Genomic DNA, 13125 nt, shown 5'->3' on the forward strand with positions numbered 1-13125 from the left:
TCCGCAGCCTTCCCCAGCCTGTAACAATCTGCTACTTCCCTATGATAGACCAAGCCCTAGCAGTGATCTATGAAGCATGACCAGCCACAGCTCTGCTATAAAGCAGTGTGTGTAAAGAATAAAGTTGCTGGTGCTGGTGCCTTGTGCCAGTCCTCCCAACCCCGTCTCATGGTCTCTTGTATTTCATCCCACGCCACCTCTACCCGTCGGACCCTCTCCGAGGTGCGGGTCACCGCATTCCCTCAACCATATTTTCTAGCTGGATAATTGTGACACATTCTAACTGAAATTTTATCTCTTTCTCACACCTTTCCTTAAACTCCTGATTACTTAACTGCTAAATCAGTGGATTTCTAAACCACTGTTACACATTTTTATCATAGGATGATTTACTATGCATGTACACATATATGTATATAGGTAAATATATTATTTGTAGTACTTCTGAATTTTAGAAACATTTGTGAAATCCAGTGGCAAGTTTTTCTTCTCTGCATCCCCATAGGTACAGAGCTTATAGCAAGACCTAGATAATTTTAGTTATTTAATGAATAAATAATAATTGTAAATTGTGTTTCAAATACTAATCACAGAAAATAGCTATGATTAAAATGTGTAAATCTCCATGTAAATACAAGCCTCATTATGGGTAAAATTATGAAGAATTAGGTCATGATGATACTATACCCAGAGCTCACAGAGGGCAGAGCCTTTAACCAGTCTTTAAAAACTGCAGTTTTTGTATTTTATGCAAATGATAAGTATCTATTGAATAAATAGTTCGATGAATGAATGAACTCTCATTGTCCTAATGTTGACTAATGTTATTGACCAAAATATTAAGGAAAATCTTTTTAAATATATTATTTGACATAAACCTGAGATTTTTGGGAAATGAAATAGGGCCTTTCTTTTCCACTGGTTCAGTGAATATAATTGCCTGTGAATATGAAGAGTTGCCAGACTATTACTTAGATAGCAGGCTTAAGCCATACCAGTGTACAGGATAATTTGAAAGTCGTAGCAAGAAAATGCAGCACAGCATAGGATGTTTCTTCGTGTTCAATGGAGTATCATCGGAAATTCATCTAGCTTTCTACTTTAAAATATCTTTTTGGTTAATAGTGGAAAATTTATGATCAGAATTTAAGAGACAAAAAGATAAAATTAGATGTCATCATTGTTGATCATTTGGGGGTTAAAAAAGGCAGGTCACCTCAAGGGAGAAGAGAGTCACAAGTTCATTTGCATATTATGTAACCATGGGCAAACCTCCTCCTAAGAGCAACTACGAGGTAGGAGAAGGAAGTCATAGGGTGATATATGTCTGGAAGCTTTGATTGGATCATTGAAATAATACAATTATTAAAGCAGGACTGGGAATCAAAGCTGGTAATATCTGATTGTTGTGTAAAATTAATCAAAAAATAAAACAACACTTTTGACTGAGATCCTATCTCTTTAGAATGCTGAACCTTTCATTCATTGAATTGTAGTTGGTACACACTTAATACTTTAGAGACCTGAATGTAAAAAGGGATGCTCCTTGATTATTGCTCAAAAATGCCCCCAAATATTTTGAATTAAAATAGCTTTGTAAAGTCACTTCCACAACTATTAAGATGTATTATGCTCAGATAAAAAAATTAAGAGATAATTTAATTTTTGTTTTACCCTATTTGTCATAAGAATGAGAACTTGAAGTTATAGAACACACACACAAAAAATATTCCATGCAAATATACCACCACAACTAAAGTAAAACATCATATCACATCAATTTTCTTTCTTAAAAAATGTCTTTATTGATTTTTTTAGAGAGAGAGGAAGGGAGAGGGAGAGAGACAGAAACATTGATGACAGAGAAACATTTTTCGGCTACCTCCTGCATGCCCCCTACTGGGCATCAAGCCCGCAACCTGAGCATATGCCCTGACCCAGAAATGAACCAGTGACCTCTTGATGCATGGGATGACGCTCAATCTGTTGAGCTACACAGGCCAGGCCACATCAATTTTCACATGCTTAGACAATGGAACCAAACTTGGTTCTATCTTACAAGAAAAAAGTATCATTGCCTCATGTTGAGATAAAATGGTGTGAGAACTCTGACTGCTAGTAGAACCATTTCTTGCTACAACAAAGAAGCAAGTTAGCAAAGGCATGGTAAACCATTCTTTTATTAAAATCATTGCAATCTTCTGAAAATGTTTTGATTGATGTCTATACTATTTTTTAAAAAATAATTTTTAAATCATATAAAGTGCTAGCACCACAAGATATGTTTCTATAGAAACATTGCATATATTATTAGCTGGATAAAGGCATAATATCATTTGGGTCTTGCATAAATTATCAATATACAAGCCACTATTACAGTGGAAATTTATTCTGCTTGAGAAAGGTTTTAGCTTTCAGCATGAAAAAAGAATCAGCAACCCTGTTTATGTCTAGACAAACCCAAGTTCCTCTGTTATCTATCTTGTTGTTGAGCTGTATTATTTTATACTCTATTGCTTGATGCATCTACCTAAATTTTATTATCTGAAAACTATTTGGTCACATTATGTGTTTTTTTATTTATTGTTTCAATATATAATGAAAGGATGAGCATACCACTGAAACGGGGGGGCGGGGGAATAGTTAAATCCATTTACTTGCACATTGCTTCAGAATCTGCTAAGATATCTATTATAAGTAACAAATGATGCAAACATCTACATTAATAAAAGACAAAGATGCTAATTGACCATACCTTTGCTATTCCCTAAGCCATGCCCACCAGTCAATCAGAGTGACTATATGCAAATTAACTCAACCAAGATGGAGGTTGGCAGCAACGGAGTTGGAGCAAGCAAGAGGCTTGGTTGCCCAGGTGATGGAGGAAGCCAAGCTTCCCACCTGTCCTGAGCCAGCTGTGGCCTCCGCTCATGGCATCAAAGTTTCAATTATGGAAGACAAATAAATCCCAGATACCTGCTTCCAGCCAGCCTCCACTGGGAGCTTGGGTGGCTGGGGGCCGTGGCCAGCCTGCAAACAGCCACCAGCCCCTCACCCAGGTTGTGGCCTCACTCCTATATAATAAAAGGTTAATATGGAAATTGACCCTAACAGCAGAACGACTCATCCCCCGAGGGGTCCCAGACTGTGAGAGGACACAGGCCAGACTGAGGGAACCCTCCAGAGTGCACAGATTTTTGTGCACAGGGCTTCTAGTATTTTATAAACCTCTGGAACATCTGTACTTCAAGATTGCTTTTAATCTACCTCCTAAGTTTTTTTTAACAATCTCTGGGGAGCAAAAGCAGAATAAAAATATCTGTAAATATTGATTATAAAAGAAAAATCATGCTTTTTACCAAAGAAGAATACGGCCAAAGTGGCAAAAAGTCTAGTTATTTAATCCTGAGATTTTTACAAGATTAATATATCAATATTCATATTTAGATCTAATTTTAAATTAGATCATCATAGATCTATTATCTTTTTGTCTTTCTTGTTTTAAATACTGATCAGAAAGTTTCCAATATAAACCAAAAAGATATTTTAAAGTAGAAAGAATACCTGAAATATAATGTATTTCAAATAAAATGTTTTTGACTAAAATAGTATTAAAATCAGTATCTAAGAGAATGTCTAGAACATATTACTTACTCAAAAAATATTTGCTTAAATATGCATTACTATCTTTAGAACTCCCACTCCTGGTACAACCATAATTTCACTTATGAAGTGAAATTGAAAGCTTTATTATTTTATTTTTTAAAAATATATTTTATTGATTTTTTACAGAGAGGAAGGGTGAGGGATAGAGAGAGTCAGAAATATTGATGATAAAGAAACATTGATCATCTGCCTCCTGAACACTCCCTACTGATTATGTGCCCGCAACCAAGGTACATGACATGCCCTTGACCAGAATTGAATCTGGGACCCACAGGCCGATACTCTATCCATTGAGCCAAGCCGGTTAGGGTGAAAGCTTTATTTTATCTCAATTCCCATAAGGTTTCAATCATAAGTCATCAATATGGATCAAAAATGGGAGAAGCAATATAATTTTGGATTGTATAGTGGAAGAATCATCATAGATCTAAGCATGGTACTAACCAAGGCCCAATTTTTATAATAGGAAATGTATTGAAAAATCCGGAAAAAATCGCAGTGAAATTCTCACATGGCAGGATGGTATAACCCTGTCTTTGTATGACCCTGCCTTGGCTCATACAAAGACTTCAGAGATTGCCCAGCCAGTGTTTCTCAGTGGTTGAACTTCAACCTATGAACCAGAAGGTCATAGCTTCATTCCCGGTCAGGGTACATGCCTGGGTTGCAGGCTCAACCCCTAATGTGGGGCATGCAGGAAGCAGCCAATCAATGATTCTCTTTCATCATTGATGTTTCTATCTCTCTCTCCCTCTCTTTTCCTCTCTGAATTTTTTTTTTTAAGATTTCAGAAATTGTTTTCCTAAGCAGGTTGCAAGATCAGGCTCAGTGACATGATAGGTTATTCTCACCTGGAGTTATTCTAGTTTACGAATTGTGCTTTTGGATATATTCCAGAGCTAAGATCCATGAGTGAACCTGTAATAGGATTGAAGTCTCACTTGAATTGTCAGAAGCTGACCCATTGCCAACCCACTGTTGAGTGTGGAATGAATAATTAGTCAGGCAACCTTCTAGCTTTAACACACTATACCCTCTGTAAATTATACTTAAGGTGATATAGTTCATTCTTTAAAATCCTATGAGCTTTTCAGCCTGAGGTTATAGAGTGTGTTTTCACATGGCCTTGAATGTCATTTTGTTCAGATTTACATTTTAAGTTTCTTTTATACCCAATTACTTAGGGAAGGTATAAAAAGATTAATATTTTAAAGGATATATTAATGTGAACACAGGTCATCAATTCTTAACTGTTTATAAAATTTCAGTTTTAAATATTAGTTACATATACTTATAGATATATATTTGGCAGCTATGAATTGTTTTAATTATCATACCATGCAAAAAGTAATTTTTATCAATTGTCACAAGCATAATCAATGATATAATTACAGTACTTAATTTCTTTGATTGCACAATTGGTTCACACAGTGGATATTTATTAAGTGCCTACTATGTTACAACAACTTCTTAATAGCAGCATTTAAGGACTTCAATCTTAAATTCACTTTCTCACTTTGCAATTTCAATTAATTCTATCTGATCAATGAGTTCATCAATAAAATAAAAATTTAATTGTAAATTAAGTATATTATGATTCTTAATTTGAGTCTTTGTCACTCTGGGCATATCAATGCTATTCAAAATAAAATTCAAAAACTTGTAAAGTCATCAGCTATATAATGAATGATACAATTAAGTAAAGACAAGTAAAATATTAAGTGCTTAAAAACACATAATTAATAGATGTACTTCAAAGTTTGATTCTACATATAATTTTTCTGTGTGTAAAATTTGATTATATTAATCAATGCCATAATCTAAAACCAAGAATAAAGCAAAACTGTGCCCTTATGACACACAATATGTCAAAACAAGTTACAGTTTAACCTTAATCCTGAAGAACAGGTGCCCATATTAATACAATAACAAATATAAGGCTGGTGCCCTAGCTGGTTTGGCTCAATTGATAGAGCATCGGCCTGCGGACTGAAGGGTCCGGAGTTTGATTCCAGTCAAGGGCACATGCCTGGGTTGCGGGCTTGAGCCCCAATGGGGAGCATGTAGGAGGCAGCCGATAGATGTTTCTCTCTCATCTTTGATGTTTCTATCCCTCTCTCCCTCTCCCTTCCTCTCTGAAATCAATAAATACATATTTTTTAAAAAATAAGTCTGGTTAATTGAATCACAAATGATTGAATTTGTGACAGATTTAATATCACTTATCCAAATCCTTAGAGAGAGAATTGCTTTACATGTCAATTGTGGACATCCACTAAAATACCATGTTTTCCTAATTTTATATCAGGCAACCTCCAACCTTCTCTGTATAGAGACTTCTGGAAGGTTTCTGTTATTTTGGTTGACATGATTCCAAAATAAAATCATTTCCCCAAATTAATTAATCATGTGTAATTTTAAAACTACATGTTTGTATACTATTTTATGGTCTAATTTTAATAGACATAAAATTAGTTTCCTATTCTTTATCAGTTTGTGTGTTTTTTGTTTTCATCCATGGAGCGCTATCCAACCGAAAACTCCAGAACATTACCTAGGACATGAGACATCAAATACATGTTACAAACCAACCTCTATCCCCTCACCCAACCTCCACCCCTGGTGTTCATTGATTAGATTAAATTTAATCTTTCTATTATATAAATAGTTCCCTTGTTGAAGGTACAGTATAATCTTCATTTTCATTAACAATGACTGTTCATCATTATAAAGATTTTATTGCCAGAACCTGTGGGATTAATAATAGCAGGGGCTTAAGTAGCTCACTATATTTATCAGTGGTTGTATATTACTGGCAAATAGGAACCAAGTCTTTTTATGCTAGTCCCTTATTAGCTATAACTATTTCCTTAGATAACCATGAAGATCATTTTTATGCTGATTATTAAATTTTACTCCTTAACTGCAATGGCTTAGAAAAAAAAAAAAACAAGACAAAGCCCCGAATTCCACCAGATTTTACAGTAGGATTCCTAGTAATACATTTTTTAGATTATTAGGTAATTTTATTTTTCTTAGCTTTTATATCTGAAGACAATCCAAAGCAAAAATGACTTAAGAAATTGTTTCAATTATTAGTGGGCTTAATGTTTTGTTTACTGAATTTGACTAGGGATTGGAAAAAATAATCAAAGTTAATAATTTAATGTATTTGTATTACCCTGGCATTCCAAAATGGGTGTACAATCCAGGGCTATAGCACAAAAGTGTTCAAATAGTAAATCTAAGTTTAAAAAAAAATAGGGTGAAATGAATAAGGGATAAGAAAGATCATAAAAAGAGTTTTACATTTTCTTATTTTTTATATTGTCCCAAATTTATCTTTCCATGGTAATGGAGAGTATTTTCAAAGCCATGCTATAGATAGATTGACTGTAAAGCAATATTTCAAAAAAATGGAATTAAAACCAGCGCCTCTTAGATGACCTAAGAATGAAAAGAGAGGCCACCCTCTACTTACAGAGAAGTATTATTTCTCACAATAGCGGAGATTATTCAAGTATTTCTGTGTATAGGAAGGGGTTGTGTAAATTTGGTTTATTTTTTTCCTCAAACGTTTGTTGTATTTCTCCAATGAAGCCAAATGGGATTGAAGTTTTCTTGGGAAAATAATTTTGATAATTTATTCAATTTATTTAATAGGTATATAACTATTAATCTAGTTTTGATATTTTTTTTTGTAATTCGCCAATTTCATCTAAATTTCCCAGTTTATTGGCATAGAGTTTGTCATCCCAAAATTCATATTTGAAAGGGAAACCAAAATGTGAGATGGGGTCTTTAAAAGATGTTTAGCTGATAAGGGTGGAAACCTCATGAATAGGATTATTGACTTTATAAGAAGAGGCTAGAAGGTTCCTGTGTCCCCTTCTGCCATGCGAAGACAGAGAAAAGATAGCCAAAGCAGGTTCTCACCGGACACTGAATGCCCTTAGAGCCTTGATCTTGGACTTCCCTGTCTCTAGAAGTATAAGAAGTAAGTTTCTGTTGTTTATAAGCTACCTGTCCATAGTATTCTGTTTATAGCAGCCCAAATGGACCAAGAGTTGCTAATAGTATAATTTTATCATCTTGCTTAATGTCTACTGGATTTGTAAAAATATTACCATCTTTATGTTTTACTAGAGGCCCAATGTATGAAATTTGTGCAAGAGTAGGCCTTCACAGCCCTAGTTGCCTCGCCCCTCACAGACCCAGCTTCGTCTGGAAGGTCATCCAGATGGTCATTCCACTGTTCAGCCATTTGGTCAATTTGCATATTACACTTTTATTATTATAGATGATTATTCTGTCTTATTTCTTCATTTTTCTGATTAGCTCTATGAGACAGTCAACTGACTTTGGTTTAATATATGATGTCTCATTGTATATGATAATTTTCTTTATTCTTTTTGGGGTTTAGTGTTCTTAGCAATATCCTTATGTTATTATGCTTTCATTACATCTTCATTATCAGTATAATTCATTTTCAATGAAATGCTATCTAATATCCTATATAATAAAAGGCCAGAGGCCATAAGCATCAGAACCAGAACGACCGCTTGACCAGTCACCATGAGGTGCATTGACCACCTCTCAGTCCCTCCCCGACAGCCCACAGGCTCTGATCGCAGCAAGGCGGGCAGTGGGCGGGCGGGGCGGCTAGCACGATTTCACACGCTGGGCCTCTAGTTCATTATAATTTTGTTTTTGACTTGTGGATAATTTTAAATTTAATTTATGTCAAACGTGGTGGGTATTACTTCTTTATTTCAAAGACAGATATATTGTGATAAAAAAACACACAACTATGTATGTTTTCATTTCCTTGACATTCCTTGAGACTTGCTTCATGATCCAGTATAAGGCCACTTTTTTTAAGTTTTCAATGCATGCTTGAAAAGATTGTGTATTCTGTAATTTATTCTTAAATCAATAAGTAAATGAAAAAAAAAACCCAATTTTAAAAATGGACAAAAAGTTTGTAAAGGCATTTCACACAAAAAAGAGGTCCAAAAAGCCAATAAGTGTATAAATTTATGATTACAGTATCATTATTCTTTGGGGAAGATACTCACTGAAAGCATATTGGAATTCTTCTAAAGTCTTAAACACCTATCTGCAGGGTGCCCAAGAATACAGCTCATTTCTAACAGTCAATATGGAGATAGCATCAGATTTCACCAGATGAGGGCTTAACCCACAAGACTGCCTCTCCCCCAAATACACTTCAGACACCAGTTGAAATAACAGGCTACCTGTGCTTTGACTGACTAACTATAAATCAGAGGTTCCCACTACCCCTTCTTCCCTGGGTTCAATTAATTTGGAAGAGCAGCTTATAGAACTCAGTTTACTTACTAGATTACAGTCCTATATAATAAAAGGCTAATATGCAAATTTCCCCTTGGGAGTTCAACTGACTGGGACGAGTTTGACCAACTGGGAATTTGACTCATGATGATGTGCGCTGACCACCAGGGGGTGGCACAGAATAAAGGAAGTCCCCAGATGGCAACCGGCAGCTGGTAGCTGGGGGAAGGAAGGCCCTGATTGGCCCTGATTGACCACCAGGCCTACAGACCCTACCCATGCACTAATTTCGTGCATGGGGCCTCTAGTTTTATTATAAAAGGATATAACTGAGCAACAACCAGATGAAAGAGATGCATAGGGCAATGAGTGGAGGAAAGGCACAGAGTTTCCATGCCTTCTCTGAATGCATACCACTCACCCCAAATCCCTACAGATTCACCAACCTGGAAGCTCTCCAAACCACATCCTTCGGGGTTTTTATAGAGGCTTCATTACATAGGCATGATTGATTAAATCATTGACCATTGGCAATTAAACTCAATCTCCAGCCCCTCTCCCCTCCATGGAGGTCCGGAGGTAGTACTAGAAGTTCCAACCCTTTAATCATAAGAGTGTCTCTACTTGCAACCAGCCCCTGTCCTTAGCTGCTTTCCAATAGTCACCTCATTAACAAACCAAAAGACACTTCTTTGACTCTCATCATTTAGGGAATTTCAAGGTCTTTAGGAGCTCTGTGACAGAAACAGAGATGAAGACCAAATATATGTTTCTTATTATAAATCACAATATTTCGTTAGAGGACATTATGTTAAGTGAAATAAGCCAGGAATCCATTACGTGCAGGGGAGAAGAGAGAGAGGGTAAGAGGAAGCATGCACTTTTTAATGTAGGGGATGGAGACAGTCTTGCTAACTCCTGCTTTGTCTTTTCAAATAATTTTGTTTAGCAACATCCTTTGATTGGTTTATATCACTGGTTGTATTGTCTTGTGATTGGTTATCTGCATGTTGCCTGTTTTATTAGCATCCATATATTTTAAAGCTTGTGCCTGCCCTGCACTCCCTTCTTTCCCCGCCCAGTAAGGGTGTCTTAGTAACTCCGACTAGTTGGGTTCCTGGTTTTACTTCCTCCTCTCATGGTCCCGCCCCTATCTACCTAGCTTCCTTCTGTCTTTTCATCATCTCTGTCCTTGCTACCATTGAAAAAGCCCAATCTTGTCTTCAGTAAGACCAATACAAAGGCCAGTGCCCAGAGTTTCTGGTTCATATTAAAGTCTTTTGGATCCCATACAGTCTACTGTGGGACCCAGGTGGCCACTAGACCCTCATGGTCATATGTTCTCAGGTGGAAGACAACACCTAAACACATTAGAGAGAGAGAGAGAGAGAGAGAGAGAGAGAGAGAGAGAGACTTTGTTCTTTGTTCACTAGGGATTATAATAGCCAGGAGCTGTTTCAAAATAACCAATCTACTTCCCAAGCTTCTGATGGGTTCACTCCCTAGTCAAAGATTCCTTTCCCAGGTTCGACTGACAGGCCTCTATGGAAAAGCACCTCCCCTGCACTGTTTTCACTTATATTATGCATGTGTTTACTACCTCTTCATGCCCACCCCCTACCCACCCCACCCTCTGCCAGAAGAAAGGGCTGTTAAGCTGTAGCTTCCTGGTGAAGCAAATACCACATGATCCCCAGCTAACCATGCCTACCAATGTCTGACTCCATTTGCTCTCTTCCTATTAATAACTATTTAACTATGTTAACACTGTCATAAGTACACTTCTTTGAAATTGATTTGACTATGAAAACTACAATTTCACAATAAAATTCCTCTCTTTCCATAAGAATTACATATTGAGTCTTCTTTGCAGTTCTCACCCATCCTTTGTCTTACTATGGAGCCTTGCCTTAGGGTATGAAAATATCCAGGGCACCAACAAAGGGAAAGTCTGCTTTAAACTTGAATCAAGGAAGCACAAACATATAGAGTTCCCTGTATTTTACTGTTTTCCACTTATTTCAGTTATGTGCCATTTGCCCCACGATGAAATGTTCTGAACCAGATAGTGTAATGTTAAAAGTAATGATGATATTTGTGTAATGCCTTTCTCTCCTCCATAGAATATTGTTAAGGAACACATCTCTTTTGAAGGAGAGTCTCATGAGAGAGAAGTAAAGAATGTTTTAGTAAGACATACTGAATGCTCAAAATGATGTTTTTCCATGTATATAAATATAAATATAAGCAACTCTTTTTAGCTTTTCTCAATACTTATCTCTAATGGTAAGTCATTAGCCAGAAAAAAATTACCTCCCAATAGCCAAAGCAGTACAGGCTACTGATATTAATACTGTCATGTAGAGCTGGAAGGTTCATATGGGACATTTTCAAGACATGCTGGATTAAATTCGAGAATAAAAGTTTTATCTGATTTTATTCAAAGTTAGTATAGGCTTTTGATAATGAAGCTAAAAGCTATTTTATCAAATCATATTGTGAAATATTTATTCCCTTTACAAATTCAATTCTTTCACCTTGCAAAATGTTTAATATTTTCTTCCACCTATAAACAAAATATAAAATGTTAATTGTTAGATATTAAATAATGAGGCTAATTCCTATTGTATTTTATTTCAAAAGGAGTACAGTTTTTGTAAAAATTTTACTTGGAAATCATTTTAAATATATAAAATGTACTTACATTGTTTTGACCAATTGTATACTAATCATCATTGTAATGTTGGGGTGGAAAAACTTCCCTCTACCTTTCAAGATATTTCTGGATGGTCTATTAATCAAATTGACATGATGTTATCCAACTGCAATATTTGAGTCCATTCTGCCTGCATATACTGTCCCAAAGAGGTGCATGAACATGAGTTTGCAGTGGAAGAAGGAAGTAATTCATTATAGGATTGGTGCCAATCAGAGACTGGCGAGTTAGTGCTCTGAAAGACCTGACTCACCAATGGTGTATAAGCTACAGATTACATGGGGTAAAATCACAAGACACCCTGAGTTAGGGAAGTCCTTTAGGGAGCTGATTGGTCAGCGGTACAGTAAAGGTAATACATTATTTCTTTAGGAAGGAGAACAGTTCAACGTCTGTTCTGGCATCCCTGTCTGGTTTCATGGGCCAGTAGCCATGTTAGGTAGGAAGTTATACATGAACAGCTGGGGCAGGGCCTACCCTGGGGTCCTGACAGGAGTTGGACCAACACTGCCTTTAGATCACCTCTCTGTGTGTGGCCCAGCAGCCAGCAAACCACCAGTGGGCAGGTTCTGAACCAGTAGGTTCTTGGCCCAAGCTCCGAGAAAAATGACATGACCTCAATACAACCTTGTTAGGGCCCTGGACTAATTATAATAAAACTAGAGGCCCGATGCACAAACATTCATGCAAGAGTAGGCCTTCCTTCCCCCCGGCTGCCAGCACCAGCTTCCCTCCAGCACCCGGGACCCAGGCTGGCTTCCTTCTGGCTCTGGCTTGGTCAGGATGGATATCCAGAATGATGTCTGGTCTAATTAGCATATTACCCTTTTATTATTATAGACTAGAGGCCCGGTGCACAAAAATTTGTGCACTCAGGTGGGGGTGGGGAGCCCCTCAGCCCAGCCTACACCCAATTGCAGTCCAGGACCCCTTGGGGGATGTTGACCTGTCGACTTAGGCCCACTCCCCGGGGTACCAGGCCTAAGCTTGCAGTCAGACATCCTTCTGGCAGCCAGGGAGCCCTCAGGGGATGTCCAACTAAAGGCTTAGGCCCCCAAGGGATCTGGCCTAAACCGTTAGTTGGACATTCTTAGTGCTGCCACGGAGGTGGGAGAGGCTCCTGCCCACCACCTCTGCGCTGGCCAGCCATGAGACAGCTTCTGGCTGAGCAGCGCACCCCCTGTGGAAGCGCACTGACTCACCTGCATTGAGCATCTGCCCCCTTGTGGTCAGTGTGCATCATAGCGTCCGATTGTTCCAGTCATTCAGCTTTTAGGTCAATTTGCATATTACCCTTTTACTATATAGGAGAGAGGCCTGGTGCACAGGTGGGGGCCAGCTGGTTTTCCCTGAAGGGTATCCCGGATCAGGGTGGGGGTCCTGCTGGGGTGCCTGCCCAGCCTGGGTGACGGGCTGAGGGTTGTTTTCCG

The sequence above is a fragment of the Myotis davidii genome, unplaced genomic scaffold (genome assembly GCF_000327345.1).
Source record: "Myotis davidii unplaced genomic scaffold, ASM32734v1 scaffold833, whole genome shotgun sequence".
Lineage (NCBI taxonomy): Eukaryota > Metazoa > Chordata > Mammalia > Chiroptera > Vespertilionidae > Myotis > Myotis davidii.